The sequence below is a fragment of the Pinus tabuliformis genome, chromosome 9 (assembly GCF_031772625.1).
Source record: "Pinus tabuliformis cultivar Carrire ecotype Pingquan chromosome 9, CPIR1, whole genome shotgun sequence".
Taxonomy (NCBI): Eukaryota; Viridiplantae; Streptophyta; class Pinopsida; order Pinales; family Pinaceae; genus Pinus; species Pinus tabuliformis.
This window is the reverse complement of record NC_142307.1, coordinates 899,620,603-899,647,533: the sequence shown is the minus strand read 5'-3', so window position 1 is coordinate 899,647,533 and position 26,931 is coordinate 899,620,603.

Genomic DNA, 26,931 nt, shown 5'->3' with positions numbered 1-26,931 from the left:
TTGAAGAAAATCCAGTTGGAATTTGAACTTTTTCAATGACCTCTTTAACATGCTTGCTTTGATTCTCTATCAATAACCATGGAAGGGTGCCCATATTTTCTTTGTCTCCATCATTATTTGAATGAGTCACACTTTACAATGCATGGTTGGCCTCCTTAATGTCATTACAAAGCTTGACAATTTTTTCTTTATCTCTCCTTCCATCTAAGATTCACCACAAGGTCTCTATTACATTCTTTCCGATGTGCATTGTATCGAACAAATGAACAATTTCTAGGTGCTCATAGTAGGGGATTCTATTGAATTACTTGGGATAACTTTTCATTCCTCGTGGAAGTGACCTGTTATTAATTCCTTGACAACCTACAATGTGAATCATAGTTAAAGATATTATAACAACAATATAACCTATCAATTAGTACAGTGAATAAAATGCCATAAAAAGATAAAATAATCCAGACATATCATGTATATTGATACATACACAATTCGATCCATAACTTGAGAGACTCTATTATATTCCAAATTCTATGTATGAGGTGTCATTCTCCATGGTCTTAATCTAGTCTCTTATTTCCCATTGAAAACATGTTTTTTTAGTACTTCGATACCTATGGTTCTTAGAAAGGAAGTGAATATACTCATCAAACCCCTCCTTTCCTAAGATTCTTTAGCGACGATATTTCATCTTAGGACCACAAAATGGACAAGCAAATTTACTTTTGTTTGAAGACCTGCAAGAAATGGAATAATTTTTATATCAATTATTTTAAGTATGTGTAATGAAGGTCGAACTATTTAAAAAACATACTTGAAATGAACTTTATAAAATTAAACACTATTAAAGTGCAAGTATATAACGTTATAACATACATCGTGAATTGTCCATACAAGCATTGCATGGAATTCAAATTCCATTTGTGCAACTACTAGTCTAGAGATATCATACATAGTGAACTGTGACACCAATCCATAACTCCACTAACTCATAAATAAGAGTCTTGATATATACATTCATATCTTTGACCTGATACTTACCTAATTGATTAAACATACAATACATAATTACTACATATATGAGTAAATTTTTTTTTTATAAAACATAATTATAAGGCATAATTGAACATATATGAGTAAATTAACAAAAAAATATAGGACATAATTATGAAACAAACAAGACAAATGAGATGTTATTGTGCTAAAAAAATGTATTCTAAATAAATTAATACTTGTAAAAATCATTGTCAACATTATGTTCTCCCTCTTTATTGACTTCCACGAAGGAATGTTATTGTTGATAACAAAATCGGCCACACCGAGTAAGTAGATCTAGCCTCTCCAAATGGATTGACACCATCAGCTGCTAATGAAAGTCTAAGATTATGAGGTTCTCTTTTAAACTCTGTCCACTTTTCCTCTATATTCCTAAATGCAGATCCATCTACAGGCATTTGAAGAACACCATATTCACTTATATTCCTTGAATAGTAATCCATAAGTTTTTCTTTGCTTTTTCACTTGAAAAATTGTTGCGGACATGGAATTATGGGAAAATAACGAAGAACCTTGCGAAGCACTTTTTTTGTTACTTTATCAGTTTGATATCTACTCTCATCACATTTTTTCCATTTGTCTTTCAACACATGTTCTTTATAATATAGAATAGCATCATTAGAGCATGCATGAATAGCTTGATATTTCATTTCAATAACTTTCATAAGGGCACGTAAATCTCAGTACGTATGAGGTAAAACATTTGATGATGGTAACATAAATGCACCTAATAATCTACAACATAAAAAATAGTATTGGTTAATGTACTAAACAATATTATTCATACATATTGCATCCAAATGCTACAAATTAATGAAATGATGCAGATGAACGTACTAACATTAAAAACAAAAAAATAAATAAATTATTTATCATGTATATAGTATTAAATGTCACAAAATATATTACATACTTTAGGAGATGTGTCACATGTGTTTGACAAACCATTCACCACCTTTAAGTTGACTAGCAACAATACAATAGAGAGAAGATATGTTTTTGAGCCTTCATAAAGAGATTTAGTTGCCATCTCAAGTACAGGTAAATCAAAAGCATGATCATCATACTGATTGCCATTATCATCCATTCCAACATATTAAATGTATCTTAGATCAACCTATTTGTCCCATCTTCTTCAACTATGTTATCAACATCATTATCTTCTTCCATAGGATCATTAGCTTGATCCTCAATATTAATTGCTCCATGTTCTTGAATAAGCGCTTGTACTACAACTACCTCTTCCTCGTCAATAAATACCTTAGGGGGGCGATACTATACAATTACAATCAATAAATTAATATTAGTATATATATCAAATATTGAAACATCGATATAACAACAGTTTACAAATATAATATATAACGAAAACGAAGACAACAAAGACAAAGAGAAAAGACAACTAATTAGGTTAAACTAAGAAACAAAGAAAACAAATCAATGTTGATGCTTGTCTCATTTATCAAGATATTTAAGAATATGTTGAAAAAATCTAAGAAAGATGTTACTTTTCTTGACATGTAGGTCGAAGTGAGACACTTTATGAAATATACAATCACGACCTTAATAAAAAAAATATAGATCTTATTTTTCATTCATCATTATAATGTCATATTTTTCATAATATACTTTAAAAACTTATTAGTAATGCTCCATAAAAACCCATGATTAACCTCTAAACCCTCTAGATCTAAATTAACCACCTAAACATACATTAACCCCCTAACACCTTAACCCCATTCCCCTAAGCCCTTAAACCCCTAAGCACTTAAAACCTAACCCATTAGCCCTTAACACCTAACCCATAAACCCTTAAACATTAATAACCCCTTATCCACAATCCCATAAAGTAATTAACCCCTAAGTCGACCAAACCCCTTAATAGACCCTAACGAAAATAATCAAATAATATTTCTAGTCCACATCAAGATGACAACATAGTTCAAACACCTCCCAAAATAATATTATAAAATACATGTATAATATAAAGATAATACAATTTACAATACAAATACATACAATCTAAAATTAAATATAAATATAAACATTTACAAAAATAATCTACAATAAAAAGACATATAATATTTAACTTACAAATGGATGGTATTCATGTCCGCCTTTAGCATGTCCATAGTCTCTACAATGAATTTTAGCTAATTTTATTAGAATTATCCTTTGCCTCAAGCCCTTGCAATTTCTACAAGGGAAATAACATTTTTCATCCTCACTAGAAGCCCTCAATGTTGATCCCTACACGTATCTTTTGTCTCCTTCAGAAATGTTAAGTGACATTTTTTGTCACCAAATTTTCAGTGATGATTTTGTTCAAAAATTAACCTCAAAATAAGTATACAACCTTTCAAAGCAATAACAACTAATATATATAGCAACTATGTCAAATTTATAGAATATTAGGGTCTCTCTCTCTCTCTCTCTCTCTCTCTCTCTCTCTCTCTCAATCTCGATATCTATCTATCTATCTATCTATCTATCTATCTATCTATATATATATATATATATATATATATATATATATATATATATATATATATATATATATATATATATTAATATTATATTATAATTATAATTAATAATATATAATGTTATATTATTTTAATTAGTTAAATTGATCAATGTAAAGCGGTCACATTTTAGACATTGTCATCGAAAAAATCCATTAATTGTGGAATTGAATGTTATGCAACGATTATTTTCCATTTTTTCGGAAATTGGACAACACATTTTCATATTGGATAGCGCATCGGATATCCGATGTTAAAATGGTGCATGTCAGATATTTGACGATGGGAAGGATTATAGGAAACTGTCAAATAATCAACAAAATAGGATAATCCATCGAATATTCAACCCTTAAATAACTACCGTCAAATATTTGATGGGTCTCAGGATTTTAGAAGAAGAAAAAAATGCATTTCACATTCGACACTTTTTCCAGTTTTACCCATTCTATCGGATTCCATCGGCATAATTTCTGCCAAAATGTAGTAGTGTGGTTATATGTTGGTTATAAGAATGACTCCATAACAGGTTTTAGCTATGACACTTGATATGTTTTGATCAACTGATGAATGGTTAATGAATGCATGAGCTAACAAATGTTATGAAAACTATTATGAGAGGGCATTAGACCTTCTTGGTGATTCCCATATAAGTTTCAGACCCCTATGTTCAGATATGCATTCATGACCTATAGATTACATGTTCACCATATGTTTAACAAAATGATTTTCATAGTTAGGCCTAGATAGTTCAATTATTTGATAAATTTTTGTATGAATGGCTTTGTTTTGATGTCATTTATCATTTTGGAAAGTCTCACTGAGTTCTAGGCAATGGTATGGAGGCTAGCCTGAAATGGTGGCTAACAAACTAGGACCGCACCCTTTAAATTGGAGAAATTGGGTTGCAATTGCATGGATGCAATGTTGTGCATGCGGTTGGAGGCTTCTAACTGTATGGAAGCCTTGTTGTGGGAGCAGTTGTGGGCCCAAGGCTGAGAAAAAGAGGTCTAGATCAAGGTTTTCCCACCTGGGTGGTTTTTTCAGCCCCTGAGTGACTTGTAGTCCCTGTGGGATGTGGTGAGTTCTAAGTTTGTTGTCAATAGTCGATCCCACTTCCTTAATTACATCTAGGAGGTCGGGTGAAGTCATAATGGCTCTATGTCTCATCTTTACCCTAGTATCCTAGTGTAATTGGGTAAATGTGGGAAGGGTGGTTATAGATTGGTATCAAAGCTTCCAGGTTCAAACACTTGGATTAGATGGGCTAGACGCATGATGTTATGCATGTATTGTCATGGTTATGGTTTTCGTGCATGAGGTCATTATATGCATTTTATGTCATCATGATGTTTTTGGTATGTTATGATGTTAATGTGTTTGTTATGCAACCAACTCACAAAATAGAAGAAAAGATAGATCAACGACTTTAGAATCAACCTCTTCGACGGGAACCCTCCTTTTCATTACATAAATGAAGAATTCTTGGATGATTCAAATGACAAGACCTCCTTTCTATATATAGGGGTCTAAGGGGTCACAATATAATTAGAGCCGACATAAAAATAATAATGTAAGGGCACAACAATAACAATATGGGGACTACATGGGGCACAACAATACAATAAAGGGGTACACTAACAATAACAATGAGGGAATACACTAGTATTATAGGGACCTAACATGTCCCTCTCCTTTAAAAAACTGTTGTCCTCAACGCTTTAGTTCTGGATGCTTCTGTATAAAATTCTCATCCTCCCATGTGGAATCCTCAGTGGGTAAGTTCTTCTACTTGATGAGATACTCTAAAATTGATCGATTTCGTAGCTATTGAGTTCTTGTTTCTGTGACTGCTTCAGGCTCCAATATTATTTTTCCTTCCTCATCAAGTTATGGCAATATTGTTTGAATTGTGAGCTTATAACTTACAACCTTCTTTAAGCATGAAACATGGAAAATTGGGTGCACTCGACAAGATGTAGGAAGCTCTAATTTGTATGCCATAGTACCAATATTTTGCAACACCTTGTAAGGACCATAATACTTTGGTGATAATTTATTATCCTTCTTAGCTTGCTTGACGGACATTTGTTTGTATGGTTGTACCCGTAAAAATACCTAGTCGCCTACATCAAAACTTCTTTCGCTGCGATGTTGATATGCCTATTGTTTCATTCTATTATGTGCCAAAGTGAGGTTATCCTTTAAGAGTTGGAGAACTTGTTGTTGATGCTCGATGTGATCTTCCACTGCTTGAACCTTAGAATTTTCTCTTAAACATGATGTGATAGATGGTGGATGATATCCATAAAGTGCCATAAATGGGGTCATTTTTGTTGCAGTATGGAAGGAAGTGTTATACCACCATTCCGCCAAAGGTAACCACTTGACCCATTGTGTCTGTTTATCGGATACAAAGCAACGAAGATATCCTTCCAAACATTTGTTCACAATCTCAGTTTGCCCATCAGATTGAGGATGATAAGATGAGCTATGAGCTAATTGAGTACCCAGACAAGAAAATAATTCTGTCCAAAAATTTCCAGTGAAAATGGGATCTATGTCGCTTACAATAATCTTTGGGTTTCCATGTAGCTTTTGAATTGTTTCCATAAATGCAGTAGCAACTATACTAGCTTTAAATGGATGTGATAATGCACAAAAGTGTGCATACTTGGTAAGTCTATCAACTACCATCATGATGACGTTCTTTCCTTCAGACTTGGGTAAACATGTGATAAAATCCATTGAAACCTCCTCCTAACCTTGACTTGGAATGGATAAAGGTTGTAACAGACACGGAGTCCCAATTGTCTCAACTTTATTTTTTGGAGAACCAGACATTCCACCACAAAATTTTGAATATCAAATTTAAGAGCATCCCAAAAGAATTCCTTCTTAACCCTTTGGTAATATTTTAAAATTCCTGAGTGCCCTCCAAAGGGAGAGCTGTGAAATTCCAGAAGAATCTTTTGTTTGAGTGGGAATTCTTACAAAGGTATAAGCGATATTTGTACCATAATGAATCATTTTTCCAGCTAAATGTATCAAATGTAATGGGATCTTGCTGCTAATTTTGAATCAGTTCCCACACTTCTTCATCATTCTTCCTTTCATCCCTTTCTTCACTCATCGAATCTCGTTGGATAATAGAAATGGAAAAAGGAAATGCTTCCACGTCCTAATCCTTTCTTGAGAGTGCATCTGCAACAACATTTTGCTTCCCTTTTTTGTAGATGATTTCAAAGTCATAACCCAACATCTTTGTGACCTATTTTTGTTTCTCTTCAAAAAATAATCTTTGTTCTATAAATTATTTAAGACTATCATGATCTATTTTTACCTTGAACTGTCTTCCTATTAGGTAAGGTCGCCATATCTTAAGTGCATGTAGTATTGCCAACAGTTCCTTCTCATAAATAGCTTTGTGTAAATACTTTCCTTTAATTGGACTACTTTCAAAATAAATGGGTCTTCCTTCTTGCATTAAGACAACACAAATTCCATTTCCCTAGCGATCTAACTCCACAATAAATGTTTTTGTGAATTTTGGAGTAGCTAAGACTAATGCTTGGCGCATTTCCTCTTTAAGATGTTCAAAGGCCTTAGTTGCTTTTGTAGTCCAAGAAAATGCCTCTTTCTTCAATAATGTTGTTAGAGGTGCAACTATTCTCCCATAAGTCTTAATAAACTTGCTATAATACTCTGTCAACCCAAGAAATCCTCGCAGATACTTTATGGATGTGGGGATTTTCCATTCCTTAATGTTTTTAATTTTCTTAGGGTCTACCTTAACACCCTCATGAGATATAATATGACCCAAATATTCCACCCCCTGTACTCCAAAGAAAGAATTGGATGTTTTTGCATATAATTGTTTCTCCTCCAATAGTTTGAGCACCCTGTCAACATGTTGAACATGATCCTTCCAATACTTGTTGTAGATTAGTATATAATCAAAAAATACTAACACAAAATTTCTAAGGAAGGGTTTGAAAATGGAATTCATAAAACCTTGAAATGTAGAAGGTGCATTGGTAAGGCCAAAAGGCATGACCAAAAATTCATAATGAACTTCATGAGTTATAAATGTTGTTTTTGGAGTGTCTTCAGTCTTCATTCTTATTTGATGACATCTTGAACGAAGATCCAACTTGGTGAAGTAAATTGCTCCATGTTATTCATCCAATGATTCATCAATGACAGGAATGGGAAATTTATCTTTAATAGTGAGATTGTTGAGCTCCCTATAATCCGAACACATGCGCCATGATCCATCCTTCTTGTGCACCAATACTACTAGAGCAGAGATAGAACTTTTACTAGGTTGAATGATACCAACCTCTAGCATTTTTGCAACCATATGTTCAATTTCACTCTTTTGGGCATAGGGATATCTGTAAGGCCTGATGTTTTCAAGAGCACTTCATGGAATCAAATGAATAGCATGATCGTGATCACGAATAGGTGGGAGGCCTTTGGGAGTCTCAAATACCTTGGAATGATTGTCCAAGAATTTTTGGGGATCGGGAGAAATAGATGATTTCGTTGTTTGAACATCTAATGAACATAATTATGCAATTACACCCCGTTGTTCTTTCTTTAGAATCTTGGTCATGCTATTAGAGTTGATTATCTTTCCTAGTTTCCCTGTGATACCTCTTTATTCAACATCCTTTCCTTCCCAAAAAAAATTCAAGTAAAGTTCTTGAAAATTAAAAGCTATTGTGCCCAAAGATTGTAACCATTGGACTCCTAGTACAACATCAACACCCCCATTTTAATGGAAAGCATTGAGCTATTCAATATGTATTCTCCCATGAATAACTTTATATTATGTCACTTTCCAGTGAAATTTATGGTTCCTCCATTTGAAATCATCACTTGACACTCTGGTGCTAGATATAGGAAGCAATTCAATTCCTTGGCTATCTTACAATGAATAAAATTATGGGTACTACCTAAATCAATCAAAACTATGACCTTTTTCTTCTTGATATGCCCTTCTATCTTGAGAGTTTGAGTGGTAATTCCCGCCAATGCATTACAAGATATGGTTGGATTCATTTCTTCTTTCTCTGAGGTTGGTTCTTGTCATATATCCTCCTCATTTGATGTTTCTTGTTCCTTTTCTTCCTCCTCTTCACAATCTATGTAGAATAATTTCTTCTCAACACACATATTACCTTTAGTGTACTTGATATCACAATTGTAACAAAGCCCTTTTGCTCTTTTTTTCCTCCAATTGTTGTGGTGTCAACCTTGTAGGTTTTGGAGGACTAGGACCAGAAACACTCCCATGTTTATAGTTATGAGTGGTAGACTTCCTTGTTGCCATAATTTTGCTTTCAACTTTTCTTGCCACCCTGAATGCCTTCTCTAATGAATCAGGTTCCCAAAGGCGAACCTCATGTTGGATGTTATATTTTAAATTCCCTATGAATAAATCAATCCTATGCTCCTCTGGAATATCAGCTACCCTAATATTCAATTTTTGGAAGTCTTCAATGTGCTCCGCCATTAAACCCTTTCGTTTGAGATTTATCAATTGGGTAAAGAAGGTGTTGCTCTTTGCATGTTCATAATGTGCTATCATTTCCTCTGTAAAAATTGACCAAGTGACAAGTGGTTTACGAGAAAAAAATATATCTATACCATACAAACTGATTGGGTTATAAATATAAATATGCAATGCATACCTTTTGTGAGGGTTGCACCTCATGTAGATCAAAATATTGTTCCATTTGTACTATCCAAGTTATCGGATCCTTGCCATCAAACTTCCTCATATCTATTTTTGGAATGTGGTGGTTCTTAAACCCCACATGGAAGTCTCTAAAATAATTATTGATATTTCTTTTGTCTTCATCGTTATTTTCATGGATTACCTTGTCACCAATGGGATGCCTTTCTTCTAGCAACTTTGCCAAACCTTCTTTCAATCCTTCTATCTTGATATTCATCATTGCTTCCATGTCTCATTTTAACCATTATTCAAAACTACCATATCCCTTTTTATACCATCTATATTAACATTTATCATGGCTTCCAATTCATTTTTCGTTACCTTTTGCGAGAGCGAAATTTGTTGCATTTGGTCTTGCAATTTTGATATATCATGTTGCATTTCTTTCTCTTCTTTATGTGTCATAGTGGAGCTTGCGGGTTGCTTTTAGGTTTTTCCATTTTCTTTCTTCGGGGCATCAATTAGTGATAATTATGCTTCACTATTCCCTTTGAATCACTTCAAACTAATTTTTCAAACCAAACTTATGCAAATTTTTAAAAAGACTACACACCTTTTTTTTGCTTCGTAGATCTTGATATTGAATCTATTGTATCTCTGTAATTTCGGATCTCCAAGGTCTAAAATTTTGTCTTGTGGTACCCCTTTGAGTCCTCTTTCCAACCCCATAGGTTTGATCAAGATTGGATTCTTCAAGAAAGAGTTAGGCTAAATATCCCTCGATGACCTGATTTTAGACTGGTTCAGTAGAGTGAACGTGTATGACGTGCCACATGTCACTGTTTCAACCTTCGTATCTGAAAATGATATACAAAAAATTACAGTCCATCCTATTTTTGTACCTTCTTATGAAATTTAAATATGATACTTAGAGAGAAAGTTATGACAATTTTCCTAAGGTCACCTGTTTGGGATGTAATTCGAGATCCTGCAAAAACCCTAACTTCCTTGGATCATATCTCTAAAAATATAGTGATACAAGATCTGAAATTCAGACCCAAGGTTCAGCAAGATTTTGGCTCAAATGGGTTTTTTTTCAGCTTCGAAACTTCGTATAAAAAGAATTATAGCAAAAATTCCATGATGACCTGTGTGGAGCAGCGAAACCCTAGAATCCAAAGCTCGATACCAAATGTTATGCACCCAGCTCATAAAATAGAAGAAAAGATATATCAACGACTTCAGAATCAACCTCTTTAAGTGGGGATCCTCCTTTTCATTACATAAATGAACAATTCTTGGATGATTCAAATGACAAGACCTCCTTTCTATATATAGGGGTCTAAAGGGTCACAATATAATCAGAGCCGACATAAAAATCAATGTAAGGGCACAACAATAACAATATGGGGCACAATAATACAATAAGGGGGTACACTAACAATAACAATGAGGGAATACACTAGTATTATAGGGACCTAACAATGTTGGTTGAGATAGAGCCGGAGATGCAAATCATCAGAGTGAGATTGCAGCACTTGACCTCGAGGTAAGAGCAGATCATCATACATGTTTGTATGTTGGGCATACATGTATGTTGGTTAATGGTTGTTATAAGCATTATGGTTATGCACATGCATGTCATTCTATTACTGTTATGGTTATGTGCATGATAGATGTTAGTTAATCAATGCAGTCATATGCATGTGCGTCGGATAGTCATGAATGATAGTAACTTGTTTTTATATGCATTGTGGTCATATACGTGATGCTTAGGGTCATTGCAGCTTATATCTTGATGTTATATGTATCGTGATAATCTGGATTGACCTGTGAAAATGGTTATAGTTATGATATTCAAGTATGAGTCGATATATTTGTGATATTGTGTCATACTAATCTAGAGTAACTGTGCATATGTGATAGCGTCCCCTGAGATACATTGAGGTATGAGTTGATTATGTCATCTATTTGGTTTATCTAACAGGGTAAGTTTATAGGTTGTTTGAATGTTTGATTTATTACACGATATGAGTATGTGTCTATGAGATTGCATGAAGGAATGATCCTTGTTTAAGATGGTTGGACTAACACAATATATGTTGAGATAGTTGATATGCACTTGAGTACAAGTGGGTGTTGGTTGTAGTGTTGTGACTAATGACTGTGAGATGATTATGACATGGTTGTTAGTCTTGGTAAAGGTCGATTTAAAATTAATAGACATGATGTCTTAATCTTTGGAACATGTGACTAAAATGTGTGAATAGTTGCAGGGAAACATACTTGGTATTAGCATGATAGAGTAAAAGTTGGTTTGTTTACGTAACTAACAATTGGGTGATGTGATAGTACATAATAAGACTTAATTGCAACAAGACAAAAATAAAAATAAAGGAATTGGGTGAGACTTCCTTTGGATATGTTTGGAAACCACAATTCCAAATGAATGAGTGCTTTGCATGAATACAAGAAGTCATCTTAACCTTGATTTTGTCTAACATTATGTGGATATGTGTTACATTCATGAACATGAATTTGACATGTATAACAACTAGTTTTCAGTTACGATTAGATTCATCAATGAATTGGAGTCCCTTGAGAGATGATATATGTACATGTTTAGTTACAAGTCAACATGCTCGGCATAACAAGGTAAGGTAACTGATATATTGTTATGTTTATTTATGCATTGACATTTATGTGTTTATGGCAATATGATACAAGGAATTACATGGCAAAAGAGACTACCATGAAATCTTGAAGAAGGCTCGGGTTGAGCTTTCCCTTGGAAGCATTGGGAACCCATGGAATTGAGACATGGTGTTTTTTTCTATTTTTGTGCTTTCATTGTTTTCTGATTTGTTTGCGCTTGATTTTCATTTTGTTTAATGTCTGGTGCATATGTCACTTTGATTGTCGCATTGTGTTGCTATTGTTTTTTCATGGTTCTTTTATTGTTTGTTACTTGTTCTTTCCTTTTATGTTTTGAGGGTCTTGGGAATTTGTTGGGGGCAGAGGACGTTAATGGTGCTTAAGGAGAGTTGAATGAAACCCAACAGGTAATGTAAGGCTCAGATGAATCTCAGTGCATGTATAAGGGCAGTTGAAGGTAAGAATATGACAACAAGTTGGATTGGTTAGGTCCATTGGGGTAAATGGACGGTGGAAGGATAGTCATGAGAAATGCATCAGGAAAGGTAAGGTGAATGGATTTGAGGCGTCAGATGCCTTGGATATGTTGGGAATTTTTTTTCTTAATAGTGTGCATGATTTTCACGAATAAAGGGAGTTCTCTTAACCTTGACCTTATGATATCTGGTAATTATGTTGTGATCATGATTATGTTGATGTTTATATATGTGTACATGTATGTATGTATGTCGTTGTCTGATAGGTTCATTAGGGATTATGATTGCTTTATTCTAATGTTTATATGTATATATGTGTGTATGTATGTATGTCATTGTCTGGCAGGATCATCAACGATCATTCTTGTGGAGGAATGATTTTTTATGCAGATGAATTGCATGAAGAGGTTCCCGGTCCATGAGGAATCAAGTGGGCAAAGTAACCCTGAGAGATCTATGAGGTTAGTATCATGTGGATATGAATTGATATTATGTGCTTATACTATGCCTATGTTTATGGTATGGATAATCTATCATGAGGGATACATCAACGGAATGAAATAAGTGTGCTCTGTCACATGCTGGGACAAGCATGGATAATGGAAAGACACTAGAAGCAAGGTTTCTTGGTAGAGATAGTGTGGTATTTGGATGTGTAGTATTGGTGTTTTGTACATGTTTTATATGAAATGTTGTGTACATCGATTGTTGTGTACATGTTGTATATGCAATTTTGTGTACATGTTGCATATGCAGTGCTATGTAAATATGGTGTTGTGTGTATGTAGCATATGCAGTGTTATGTATATATGGTGTTGTGTACATGTATATGTGGTGTTGTGTATGTTATCACCCCAAGAAAATCTCCTAGGTTGTAGCTCGGAGATGCTCAGGAACATTACAAATTCCACTTATTGTTGCAAATGGATGAATGGAAGGAATGATGCTTGTTCAAGCCAGATTACCACTTCTACATTGCTTGACTCCAGACATGCGTGAACACCCCCAGACTACAAGGCTTCAGACCACCAATTACTCACAATTTAAGGATTGTGTGAATATGGAGAATATTGACCACACCAACAAATGCACAAGACCTTGTGATGGCCAGCTGCAACCAATAAAGAGGTCTGTAAATCTAATTCCCTAATGTACAGATAGGATGATAGCTCTCTATCACTAAGTGAAAAGAAACCTAAATAACACATTCACTGATACATGCAATATTTCAACACAGAGGTAGGATGACATCTCCTCTAATGCTAAACATCAAGAGTTCAGGAAAACTACATATCAGGCACAGCCTAGAACAGAATAGAAATGGAAAGTGAGCAATTAACAGCAAAAGAAGCTTGTATTAGATGAAAATGAAGACGAGACATTGCAAGTATCAAAGTAGTTACAATCTCTAGAAGTTGAACCTTACATCAAAACATCAACCATCAACCTTGATTACATCTTGTTTCTGGGTATATATAGAGTTTCATTACAAAGGCACTCAGCCATTCTAAGTATGGAGGGGTCATAATTAACCACCAATAGCATTAACTGCTTGATGGAGTCTGAGTGTGATTGCTTTCTGTAGTGGATGAATTTGATCTTCTCGGGTGCTCTGTTGTCCTCTCAAGTGGCTGGAGTGTCGTATGGGATGGAGTCCCATAACTGTTAAATTCATTTGCTTGTTTGTGTTATGTACTTTTCCTTCTTGGCCATACTATCTGTTGAATGCAGTTGTTGAGGAGGAAATGCACCTGGTACTAGTAGACTAGTCACCTTCGTCCTTCGGGAGCACAGAACAGTTAAGAGACACAGACTGCACAGCAAGTGGACGAGTAGGAGGAAGGAGAAGGGTCGGTCATTGGATCAGGAGGATAGACAGTGGAGATGGCTTGGCGAGGGATATCGGAAGAAGTGGGAGCGGAATGAGTGTGGGCCATTGGATCTTGGTGGAGCTGATCAGACGGCGGAGGGATGATCGGGCGAGTCGCTTTATCGGGCATGACGGGAGTTGCCAAATCGGGTTTTTGGATCTTGGGCCTTTACGTATGGTGACATGCAATTTCGATCGAATCGCATCGCAATATCGCATTGACGGAAGCTGAGGGGTTCAGCCTTTATACATACCCGGATGTGATTTGCGATCAGATCGCATCAGCAGAAGCCAAGGGACGCGGTCTTGATACACATGGATGCGACTTGCGATAGCGATTAAACCCGAACCCGATAAAGGAATTAATCATTTTTTGGGACTGATGAAGGGAGAATGAGCGGTGCAAGGGAAGGAGAAGATGACCATTATGAGCTTCTTTGGGTGTGACCATGGACCAAGCTCACTTCCGGCCTTTAGAAATCAAGGATATGTAGCGGAGCTAACACTGGATCCTTCTAGGGATGAGATCCTCCCTGTGAGGTCTCAAGAACCGTAGATCACTGCCTTCTACATCAGAACAAGATTAAAAACATTGCCTAGTATTCCATTGGGCATGGAGTCTAATTAAGTCTACACTAAAACCTGTAAAAGAACACATTTACAACATTAAGGCTTGAAAACCTTAAACAACCTAAACTTTCAAAAAACTGCCCATTTACTGGGCCACCAAAATTGTTTTCCCTTCTCTTTGTCAGTATACATGTCAGCCAATTCATCAAAAACTTGCAAAATCGGGTTGATTTGATCATATACCTTAAAAAGTTTAGGGCATTTGACCTTATCAAGTAGAGATGGTTTATATTTCACCCCCTCTCTATATGCTCTCATCCTTGGACGTTCTTCGTGGAAGATTTTGTACACCTGTTGAATAACAATGGCTACTGTGTACTCGATTGTGTCATTTGTGGCCTGCACAATTAATATAAATGGTGAACCAATGTATTCTTGTGTGGGGGACACAAAGACCTCACCTGCTCCTGTAGCTTTCTTAGAACAAACCCCATCCAAGGAGGTGTCCCAAATCTGTGCACCTTCTTCCTCTGTGATCTGGCAAACTGCCCTTTCAAGCTGTGTGGAGGCCACTTGGGCAGGCTTCAGAATATCAAGACTAAGATTATCAATATCAGCCTAGGGCATTGAGTTGTGGCTGGCCTTAGTGCCTAGGGGGCAACTATGAGGGATTGTCTCTTGAACAGACAGAGGAACATCAAATGATGGGGAACTGATTTCACCCTTTTTTATCACTGGGCTGGGGATAACAACAGGTTGGTCAATTTGCAGATTTGCATAGTCATTGGAAGTTGGGTTGGCTTTAGGTTCAGGGTCTTAGAGGATGGATTTCTTGAAGGACTCATTCTTCACTGGTTCAATCAGAGGCATGGGTATTCTTGGCTTCTGAATTTCTGATTGAAACTGAAAGAAGAAGGGGAACCTTCAAGGCCTCTTACCTCTATGGTTGGAGCTTTGAGGATGACGAGATCTACTGCTAGTTGCTTTTGCATATAAGCTTGTTGTTCTACAGGTACAACAAAATTATGAGCAGGGCCTTTAAATAATGACTTCTCATAGGCAGCTCTGGTTAAGAAGGGGGCACTGCCCTTGTCTTCCATACCATGGACCTCATCCTCTTCTTCAAAGTGCTCTTCTTCCATGACTATATCTTGAAAAAGGGTCTTCACCCTTTGGTCTTTGTTTGTATCTCTGTTTCTTTGCAAAATCTGCAACTGCTCCTTTCCTGAATGCTGCTCAACTCTTAATTTGGAAACTTCAAAGGCCAATGACTCAATCATCCTGGCCATTTTGTCGATCTTGGGATCTGAGGATGATGAGAGCTCACCCCTCTGTCTTCTCCTATTAGAGTTACCTTTGAGCCTTTATGCCACCATGATGTTTGATTCTACTTCCAGGGCCGCATCTTGCATATCAGCCAAAGAAGCGCATCTTCTCTCCCTTAGTAATAAACAGAAACGAGAATCGAAGGCATCAGCATAAGTAAGCTTAGCAGAAGTAGGGGTGGGTTTCACTTCAGCTGGTATTCTGTTGTACATGTAGTTAAATCTCTTATTGAAATCAGACAACAACTCATCATTTTCCCTCTGTAAGTTCCCAAACTCAGTATGATAATAGAGCAAGTCTTTCTTATCCCCCAATGCTTTAGGGACACATCATCTAAGGCCTCAATGTCTGCTACAGACCTAGGGGTTAATTCTCTGAACCATATTCTAGCCTCTCTATCTAGGCTTTAGACAAAAACCCTCATCCACACATCATCTTCACTGATATCTAGGTTATCAGCATAACTATAGAAATACTCAAGGTGTTCTTCAGCTGTTACTCCCTCTGTACCAATGAACTTGGGCATATATTTCTGATATTCTCCTGCAGGCATGGCATTCAAAGGAACAAGCAAGACCAGGGGTCCATACCTAGCAGCTATGATTCTTTCCATCTTTGTGGGAGCTTGTTGGCCTGCCATGACTGGGGTAGGTGGAAGGATACTGGCAGATTGGATAGTAGGGGGCAGTGAAACGGATGACAGAGACAAAGGAATATGATGGACTATATGGGAGACTTTCTTTGGACTGAGATCCAAAGGGGAACTAAATGAACAAGGAGCTTTATGAATCTCTGAAGGTATTTCTTCACTAACAATGCTAGGCTCTAAATCTTCAAATTGTATATCCTCAGCTATAATCTTCTCTTTCAGAGATACATAAGATTTCTTAGGCTTACCTGATCCTGATGCTCCTTTCTGTGATGTTTTCCTTTGCTTAGCAATCTTCTCAAGGTCAGGCATTGGGTCAGTTGGTGATTTCTGAGGATTTCTCTGGGTATGCCTCACAAACTGAGCCAGAACTGTAATGTGGAGTCGCCACTAGGTTGGTTCTCCAGTAGAGTTGCCAGATAGATGATTACAACCAGAAATGTGTCCAGACCTTGTCTATCATCAAAGCTGGAACTGTGTCATTTTCCTAGGGAAGCTGAGCTTCAATCTCCTCTCCCCGGCAACGGCACCAATTAATGTTATCACCCCAAGAAACTCTCCTAGGTTGTAGCTCAGAGATGCCCGGGAACATTACAAATTCAACTTATTGCTGCAAATGGATGAATGGAAGGAATGATGCTTGTTCAAGCCAGATTACCACTTCTACTTTGCTTGACTCCAGACATGCGTGAACACCCCCAAACTACAAGGCTTTAGACCACCAATTACTCACAATTTAAGGATTGGGTGAATATGGAGAATACTGACCACACCAGTAGATGCACAAGACCTTGTGATGGCTAGCTGCAACCAGTGAAGAGGTCTGCAAATCTAATTCCCTAATGTACAGACAGGATGATAGCTCTCTGTCACTAAGTGAAAGGAAACCTGAATAACACATTCACTGATACATGCAAGATTTTAACACAGAGGTAGGATGACAGCTCCTCTAATGCTAAACATCAAGAGTTCAGGAAAACTACATATCAGGCACAGCCTAGAACAGAATAGAAATGGAAAGTGAGCAATTAACAGCAAAATAAGCTTGTATTAGCTGAAAATGAAGACGAGACGCTGCAAGTATCAAAGTACTTACAGTCTCCAGAAGTTGAACCTTACATCAAAACATCAACCATCAACCCTGATTACATCTTGTTTCTGGGTATATAGAGCTCCATTACAAAGACACTCGGCCATTCTAAGTATGGAGGGGTCATAATTAACCACCAACCGCTTTAACTACCTGATGGAGTCTGAGTGTGATTGCTTGCTGTAGTGGATGAATTTGATCTTCTCGGGTGCTCTGTTGTCCTCTCAGGTGGCTAGAGTGTCGTATGGGATGAAGTCCCATAACTATTAAATGCATTTTCCTGTTCATGCTCTGTCCTTTTCCTTCTTGGCCATACTGTCTGTTGAATGCGGTTGTTGAGGAGGAAATGCACCTGGTATTGGTAGACTGGTCACCTTCGTCCTTCAGGAGCACAGAACAGTTAAGAGACGTGGACTGCACAGCAGGTGGACGAGTAGGAGGAAGGAGAAGGGTCGGTCATTGGATTAGGAGGATAGACGGTGGAGATGGCTTAGCGAGGGATATCAGAAGAAGTGGGAGAAGAATGAGTGTGGGCCATTGGATCTTGGCAGAGCTGATTGGACATCGGAGGGATGATCGGGCGAGTCGCTTTATCAGGCACGACGGGAGTCACCGAATCGGGTTTTTGGATCTTAGGCCTTTACGTATGGCGACGTGCGATTGCAAACGAATCGCATCGACGGAAGCTGAGGGGCTCAGCCTTTATACATACTCGGATGTGATTTGTGATCAAATCGCATTGCAATATCGCATCGGCGGAAGCCAAGGGGCACGACCTTGATACACATGGATGTGACTCGCGATAGTGATTAAACCCGAACCCGATAAAGGAATTAATCATTTTTTGGGATTGATGAAGGGAGAATGAGCGATGCAAGGGAAGGAGAAGATGACCATTATGAGCTTCTTTGGGTGTGACCATGGACCAAGCTCACTTCTGACCTTTAGAAATCAAGGATATGTAGCAGAGCTAACAGTGTACATATGGTGTTGTGTACATGTTGTATATGCAGTGATGCGTACATATGGTGTAATGTACATGTTGTAAATGTGGTTCTTTGTAAATCTAGTGTTGTGTACATGTTGTATATGCAGTGTTGTGTACATGTAGTGCAGTGTACATGTTCTATATACGGTGTTGTGTACATATGATTCCTTGTACATATTGTATATGCGGTGTTGTGTACATATGGTGTTATGTGCATGTTGTACATGTGGTGTTGTGTGCATGTGGTGCTATGTACATGTGGTACATGTGGTGTTGTGTACACGTTGCCCAGGTGGTGTTGTGCACATGTGGTGATGTGTACACATTGTGCAGATGGTGTTGTGTACATGTTGCATAGGTGGCGTTGTGCACGTGGTGATGTGTACACATTGTGCAGGTGGTGTTGTGTATATGTGGTGCTATGTACATGTTGTGAAAGTGGTGTTGTGTACATGTTGTGTAGGTGGTGTTGTGTACATGTTGTATTGTGTACACATTGTGCAGGTGGTGTTGTGTACATTTGGTATTGTGTACACGTCGTACATGTTGTTTTGTGTACATGTGGGCACTCATTCAAAAGAAACAACAATATCCTAGTACATCTGATACATTTAGCTGGAAAAATGATTTGTTATGGTACAAGGATTGGTTATACCTATGTAGGAATTCCCAACTCAAACAAAAGATTCTTAGGGAATTGCACACCTCTCCCTTAGGAGGGCACTTAGGATTTCTAAAAACCTACCACAAGGTTAAGAAGGATTTTTTTTGGGATGGCCTTAAATCAGATATTCAAAAGTTTGTGGTGGAATTTTTGGTTTGCCAACAAAATAAAGTTGAAATAATTAAGACCCTAGGGCTATTACAACCTTTATCCATTCCAAGCCAATGTTGGGAGGAGGTTTCAATGGATTTTTTCACAGGTTTACCCAAGTCCGAAAGAAAGAGTGTTATCATGGTGATAGTTGAAAAACTTACCAAGTATGCACACTTTTGTGCATTATCTCATCCATTTAAAGTGAGTATGGTTTCTACTGCATTTATGGAAACAATTCAAAAGCTACATGGAAACCTAAAGATTATTGTAAGTGACAGAGGTCCCATTTTCACTGGAAAATTTTGGACTGAATTATTTTCTTGTCTTGGTACTCAGTTAGCTCATAGCTCATCTTATCATCCTCAATCTAATGGGCAAACTGAGATAGTAAACAAATGTTTGGAAGGATATCTTCGTTGCTTTGTATGTGATAGACAGACACAATGGGTCAAATGGTTGCCTTTGGCTTAATGGTGATATAACACTTTCTTCCATACTACAACAAAAATGACCCAATTTATGGCACTTTATGGATATCATCCACCATCCATCACATCATATTTAAGAGAAAATTCTAAGGTTCAAGCAGTGGAAGATGACATCAAGCATCGACAACAAGTTCTCCAACTCTTAAAGGATAACCTCACCTTGGCACAGAATAGAATGAAACAGCAGGCAAATCAACATCGCAGCGAAAGAAGTTTTGATGTAGGTGATTAGGTATTCCTACGGCTACAACCATATAAACAAATGTCCCTCAAGCAAGCTAGGAAGGATAATAAACTATCACCAAAGTGTTATGGTTTGTACAAGGTGTTGCAAAAGATAGGTACTATGGCATACAAATTGGAGCTTCCTGTAACTTCCCGAGTGCACCCAGATTTCCATGTTTCATGCTTAAAGAAGGTTATACGTGACAAGCTTCCAGTTCAAACAATATTGCCAAAACTTGATGAGGAAGAAAAAATTATACTGGAACTTGAAGCAGTCAAAGAAACAAGAACTTGACAGCTACGAAATCGATCAATTTCATAGTACCTCATCAAGTGGAAGAACTTACCTGTTGAAGATTCCACATGGGAGGATGATAATTTTATACAGAAGCATCCAAAACTACTCAAGTGTTGAGGACAACACTTTTTTGAAGGAGAGGGACATGTTAGGTCCCTATAATACTAGTGATTCCCCCATTACTATTGTCGCTGTATCCCTTATTGTTATTGTTGTGCCCCTATTGTCCCCATATTGGAATTATTGTGCCCCATGGAATCCCACTATTGTTATTTTTGTGCCTTTATATTATTATTGTTAGGTCGGCTTTGGTTATATTGTGACCCCTTAGACTCCTATATATAGAAAGGAGGTTTTGTCATTTGAATCATCTAAGAATTGTTCATTTGAGTAATGTAAAGGAGGTTTTCCCCTCGAAGAGGCTTATTTCTAAGACGTTGATCTATCTTTTCTATCTTTTCGTGAGCTGGTTTCATAACAATGTTGTATTATGTACATGTTGTGCAGGTGGTGTTGTGTACATTTGGTATTGTGTACACGTCATACATGTTGTGTTGTGTACATATGGTACTATGTTATGTGTATTGTGTATTCGTTTTATCGTGATATGTGTATTCATTGTGTTGTACTCTTTGTACGTGTATGTGTTGTGTTGTATGTCAGGTGTAGGTGTATGTGTTGTATTGTATGCCAATGTGGGTGCATGTATTGTGTCATATTGTATGCCGCGTGTGGGTGTACACGTGTGATGTAAACTATGTGTATGTGTCTATGATTGAAGAGAAAAGTAAACATTGGGTGTTTGTCGAGTGTGGAAATCGATCTGGTGTGTGTATGGAAAGGACAAAGAACAAAGGTAGAAGCAAAGAACCGATTGAAAAATGAGTATCAATATTTTATTTTAGTTTTAACTATGCATATGACTCTGATTCATGATAATTGCATGTGATCTATGATTTTGATTTATGACACTTGAGAATTGAGCTAACTGGATGTGATATGTTTATACATGATGATTTGATCGAAGAGATAGTTTGACTTGTTGTGACAGGAAGTAAACAGGATTGCAAGTGTACCTTAATGACGAGCTACGAATGAGGTATGATTTGAATTTATTTCAATTTATTTTGAATCTAATGGGAATTATGTGCTTGGTACTAGAAATCATGGAAATGCTCAGTTTGGGTGGTTGAAACTAACTACAAAAGTTAGCAGCACCAACAAAAGGAATTGGAATGGGTAACATTATGTTGGTAAATCACTTCAGGAGTAGGGCCATTATGGGACACTAGTACCCAATAGTGTCCATCGATTTCCATGAGCATGTTATGACTGATATGATGGTTTTAAGGCAGGGATATGCCTTGTTTTTTGGACATTCTGATGTGAGGAAACCTTGCCAAGGGATGGATCGCCCGAGTGAATGTGTAACAGAGTAGGGGATACTAGTGAAAATTGGAAGGTGTGTGACCGCATGGAAGGAGGTGACTAGATTTCCCGAGGGACTGTGTAGCAGAGAAGGGATGGCCGAGGGATGGATTTATTTTTGTCATTAGCATTTCCAGATGGAACCAAATACACATTGGGAGTGTGCCCTGGAACAATGAGCCGATAACTATTCACTGAGAGAACAAGTAGCGCACAGATTGTAATGTTGGACATTTCATGTAGGTTTGACTTCGGTAATGGATTTTGGACTTCCTGGGAAGGAGGTGAATCCTAGTACTACTTTTGAGGGTGGAGGTGTGAGCCTCTGGATTCCCTTATTGACTAATAAAGGTACCATATCCTTTTATTTGTTGGTTGAGAAAATGTGCATATGTATATATGTGTATATTATTGTAAATGTTGTATCGAGCTATGTTTATAAATCTCATAAACAATATGATTATTTGTTGGTTGAAGCAAATGTGCCTAAGTAAATAAAATAATGAGTTGTGTTATAAAGTTCCATTAAATGGTATGATTGTCATGTTTAGCAATTTGGTATATTGTAAATATTGCAACGAGTTGGGTTATAAAGCTCCATGGGAAGTTTGTTTTGTTTTCAGCGGTTTGTTGGTCATAGGTGTCATAGAACACTGAGGATGGTGTTCACCTAAGGGGGAGGGGTTTGTAATAGCCCTTGATTTATTTTCCATGTAAAAAATATAAGACCAAGGTCATGGGACATGTATTCCAAGCTGAATGTTGGGAAAAACATTCTAGTGGGTGTCACTTTCGGTTTATTTATGGCTAAGGAAATTGACAAAGGCATTAGCAAAGGAAAAGTGCCAATAATTGGTATTTTTTTATGAAATAAAGGAAAATAGGATAAAATGAAGGTGAAGGGTCACAAATTTGCATGAGAGGGAAATTGAAGGAAAAATGAAGGACAGTGAAGAAAATAGAGACCTCGATGATAAAAATATTTTTGAGGATTAGTTCATGGTTTTTTGTTAGTTTTAGCTTGGAGCTCTCTTCTATTCTCTCACTCTATCATACCCTTGCACACTTAGAGTATTCTTGAAGCATTCTTGGAGCACTTTGGCATACATTGAATTTAGAGAAAGAAGGCAAGCAAAAGCAAAAAATCACAAGGGGACAACTAGATTTCTCCGCAGGTAACAGGTTGCATGTGTGATACATCATATATGCATGTGATTATTTGGTTATGATTTGTCATTAGCATGGAGAATTTCCTAGATTTACAATGGCTTTAGCCTTGTCTTACCATTTCTTGGAAATCCATGGTATTTTTGGTTTTCCACTTGATTATTTTTCTAGTTGGTGCTCATAATTCCTTATGGTTGTGGGTTGGAACAAATGATCTGGAAGCCCTGGAACAACTTGGGTTGAGTTACTAGTCCTGGAGCCTAGGTTGGAAAAAAACTCTAGAGCCCTTGGTGGGTTGAATTATTAGTCTTGGAGCCAGGTTGGACAAACACTTTGGAGCCCTGGAAGACTATGGGTTGAGTTACTAGTTCCTGAAGCCTTGGATAGCTAGGGTAGAGGCCGATCTCGTTGGTGTTAGTGATGTTCGACCATGAGGTGCAATCATCAGTTAAGGGTTAAGGTGGTTTGGCCTCCGGAAGCCCTGGTTTGGTTTTGTTTGGTTTATTCCATGAGATCCCACATTCATGCTTCGAATATGGTGCGGGAGTGATTGGCTGAAAGAGAGATTTGGTTTATCCTAATCTATGGTCGAGTGGTACGTGGAAGTCCCTGACTTGGTTGGATTTTGTATATGATAATAAGATATATTTTCCCATTATATTTTATGATTCCTTGTACTTGATATCACATGGATTTGATGGTCGTTCTATAATGGTTATTATTTTGGTTATATGATGGTTATAACCATGGTTCCATAACAGGTTTTAGCTATGATACTTGATATGTTTTGATCAGTTTATGAATGGTTAATGAATACATGAGCTAACAAATGTTATGGTAGCTATTATGAGAGGGAATTATACCTTCTTGGTGATTCTTAGATAAGTTTCAGACCCATATGTTCAGATATGCATTCATGACCTATAGATTACATGTTCACCATATGTTTGACGAAATGACTGTCATGGTTAGGCTTGGATAGGTCAAGTATTTGATCAAGTTTTGTATGAATGGCTTTGTTTTGATGTCATTTATCATTCTAAAAAGTCTCACTAAGTTCTAGGCAGTGGTATGGAGGCTAGCCTGAAATGGTGGCTCGGAATTAGGGACCGCACCCTTTGAACTGGAGAAATTGGGTTGCAACCGCATGGATGCAGTGTTGTGCATGCAGTTAGAGACTTCCAACCACATGGAGGCCTTCCTATGGGAGTGGTTGTGGGCCCGTGGCTGAGAAAAATAGGTCTAGCTCAAGCTTTTGCCATTTGGGGTGGTTATTTAGCCCCTGAGTGACCTGTAGCCACTATGGGATGTGGTGAGTTATCAGTTTGTCATTAGTAGTCAGCCCCACTTCCTTAATTGGATCTAGAAGTTTGATTCAGGTCATAGTGGATCTCCATCTCATGTTTACCTTGAAAGCCCAATCAAATTAGGTAAATTTGGGAGGGATGGTTACATTGCATTGGGGAGGAAGACTCTTGAGGAGGCTTACTCAAGGAAGAAGCCATAGGTTGGGAACTTCAGGATCTTTTGGTGCTTGACATGGTCATATGTTCCTGTAGATAATAGGAAGAAGCTAGATCTCACCACATAGAAGGGGATATTTTTGGGATATAATGAGACAACGAAGGCCTATCATATTTACATCCCTTCCTTGAGGATGGTTGTGGTGAGGAGGGATGTCAGGTTCGAGGAGGATAGAACCTTCTGGAGATCCTTGGAGTAGGAGACATGAGAGTAGCAAGGACCTCAAGCACAAGTTCCTCAAAGGACATGATCGTAGAGTTCAAGTGGCACAAGTTCTTCTTGCACTCATGGGATACCAATATTAGTTATTACAAGTTCTCAAAGTACTCAAACACCTAGTTTAGCCACTCAAAATTTTTGGTGGCTAGTATTTGAGTGTGTATTCCTCATATACACTTTTGGTAGATGAGCAATATGAGCAGGATTATGCCACTCAATTGAAGAGGAAGGTCAAGAAGTTGTAAGAGCTTTTGTAGGAGGCAAAAAGAACCAGCAGGGAATTAAAGGAGTGCAATGAGGGAGAGTACACCACTAGAGAGGTTTTGCAGTTATTTAGCTATGGTAATAAGCATTCAAGAGGTATAACCTTCTTCATTCGAGGAGGCAGTAGATCAATAGGTTTAAATAGATGCCTTGATGTAAGAGTGTGCTTCCATCATGAATAAGGATGTATGGAAGGTGGTGTTGAGACCTAAGGGGAAGTTAGTGGTGACCTCCAGATGGTTGTAAAAGATCAAGTATTTTTCTAATAGAAGCATAGAGAAATACAAAGTGAGATTTGTGATGATAGGATTCTCATAGGTGTAGGGAGTGGACTATGAGGAGACATCAAAACTTGTTTCATGGTACACTTCAATTAAAGTGGTAATCTCCATTACAATAAAGATGGGGTGGAGGATACACTAGATGGATGTGAATACTTCATCTTTGAATGGGCTTCTAAAAGAAGAGGTGTACATTGAGCAAACATAGGGATTAAAAATTTATGGGAGAGAGTCTCATGTGTCAGGTTGAAGAAAGCCTTGTATGGAATGAAGCAAGCTCCGAGAGCTTCGTACTCACAGATTAATTCATACTTGCAGCAATTTGGTTTCAAGAAGAGTGAGGCTGATCCAAACATGTATTATATTTGTATTGGTGGGGATCCTCTCATTCTTGTCTTGTATGTAGATGATTTATTCACTTGCAAGTAGGACCTTGCTTCAGTGTATGAGATGAAGGACATCGGGTTGATGCATCACTTTCTTGGGATGGAGGTGTGGAAGGAGGATGGGCATATGTTTCTGGAATAGGATAAGTATGTAGCTAATATTCTATGGAGATTTAGGATGGAGGGTTACAAGCCTATGTCTACACCAATGATCACCAACTTCCATAAGCTGACTACTTTCGAGGGAGAGTTGGTGGATCCTACTTTACATCATCAATTCATTGGTTCCTTAATATATGTGGTCAATGTTAGGGAAGACTCGTGTTTTTCTATGAACACTCTCAGTTAATACATGGTGGATCCTAGGAGAGTGCACTAGACTGTAGGAAAACATGTGTTGACAGACCTACAGGGGACAATGGATTATGGGCTAGCTTATTTGCAAGGAAATGGAGTGTTGGGTTGTGTTATATTCTTTCCACCACTAGCCCACGTAGTTAACCAGGGGTTAGAGGGGGAGAGGTCACAGGGGGTTTGAGGGGTACCCGTAACCCCACTTTGGACCCTATGTTAGGATGGGCGGACCCACCTATAGTTTTGTGCATGATTTTCGCACACGTTTTTGGACGTGATGGTTTTCGGTCCATGGCATTGGACGCGATGGTTTTCGGTCCATGGTATTGGATGCTTCGGCATATATAAATATGTATTATAACATTGAAAGGAACATAATGAAAAATCAAGTTGGTAGTCCCAGTTTTGGGATCCAGGGGAAAATCTCTGTGTATATGTGTTTTATGTGTTATGCTCTCGCATTGTTTATTTTCTGTGTTTTAGAATTCATATGCAGGTAATTTCTGTACGGGGTTAAAACCTACATGGAGTGCACTTGATTGGCTCCACAAATTTAGATTGGTCACGAAATGCATTGGAATGGAAGCGAACTTCC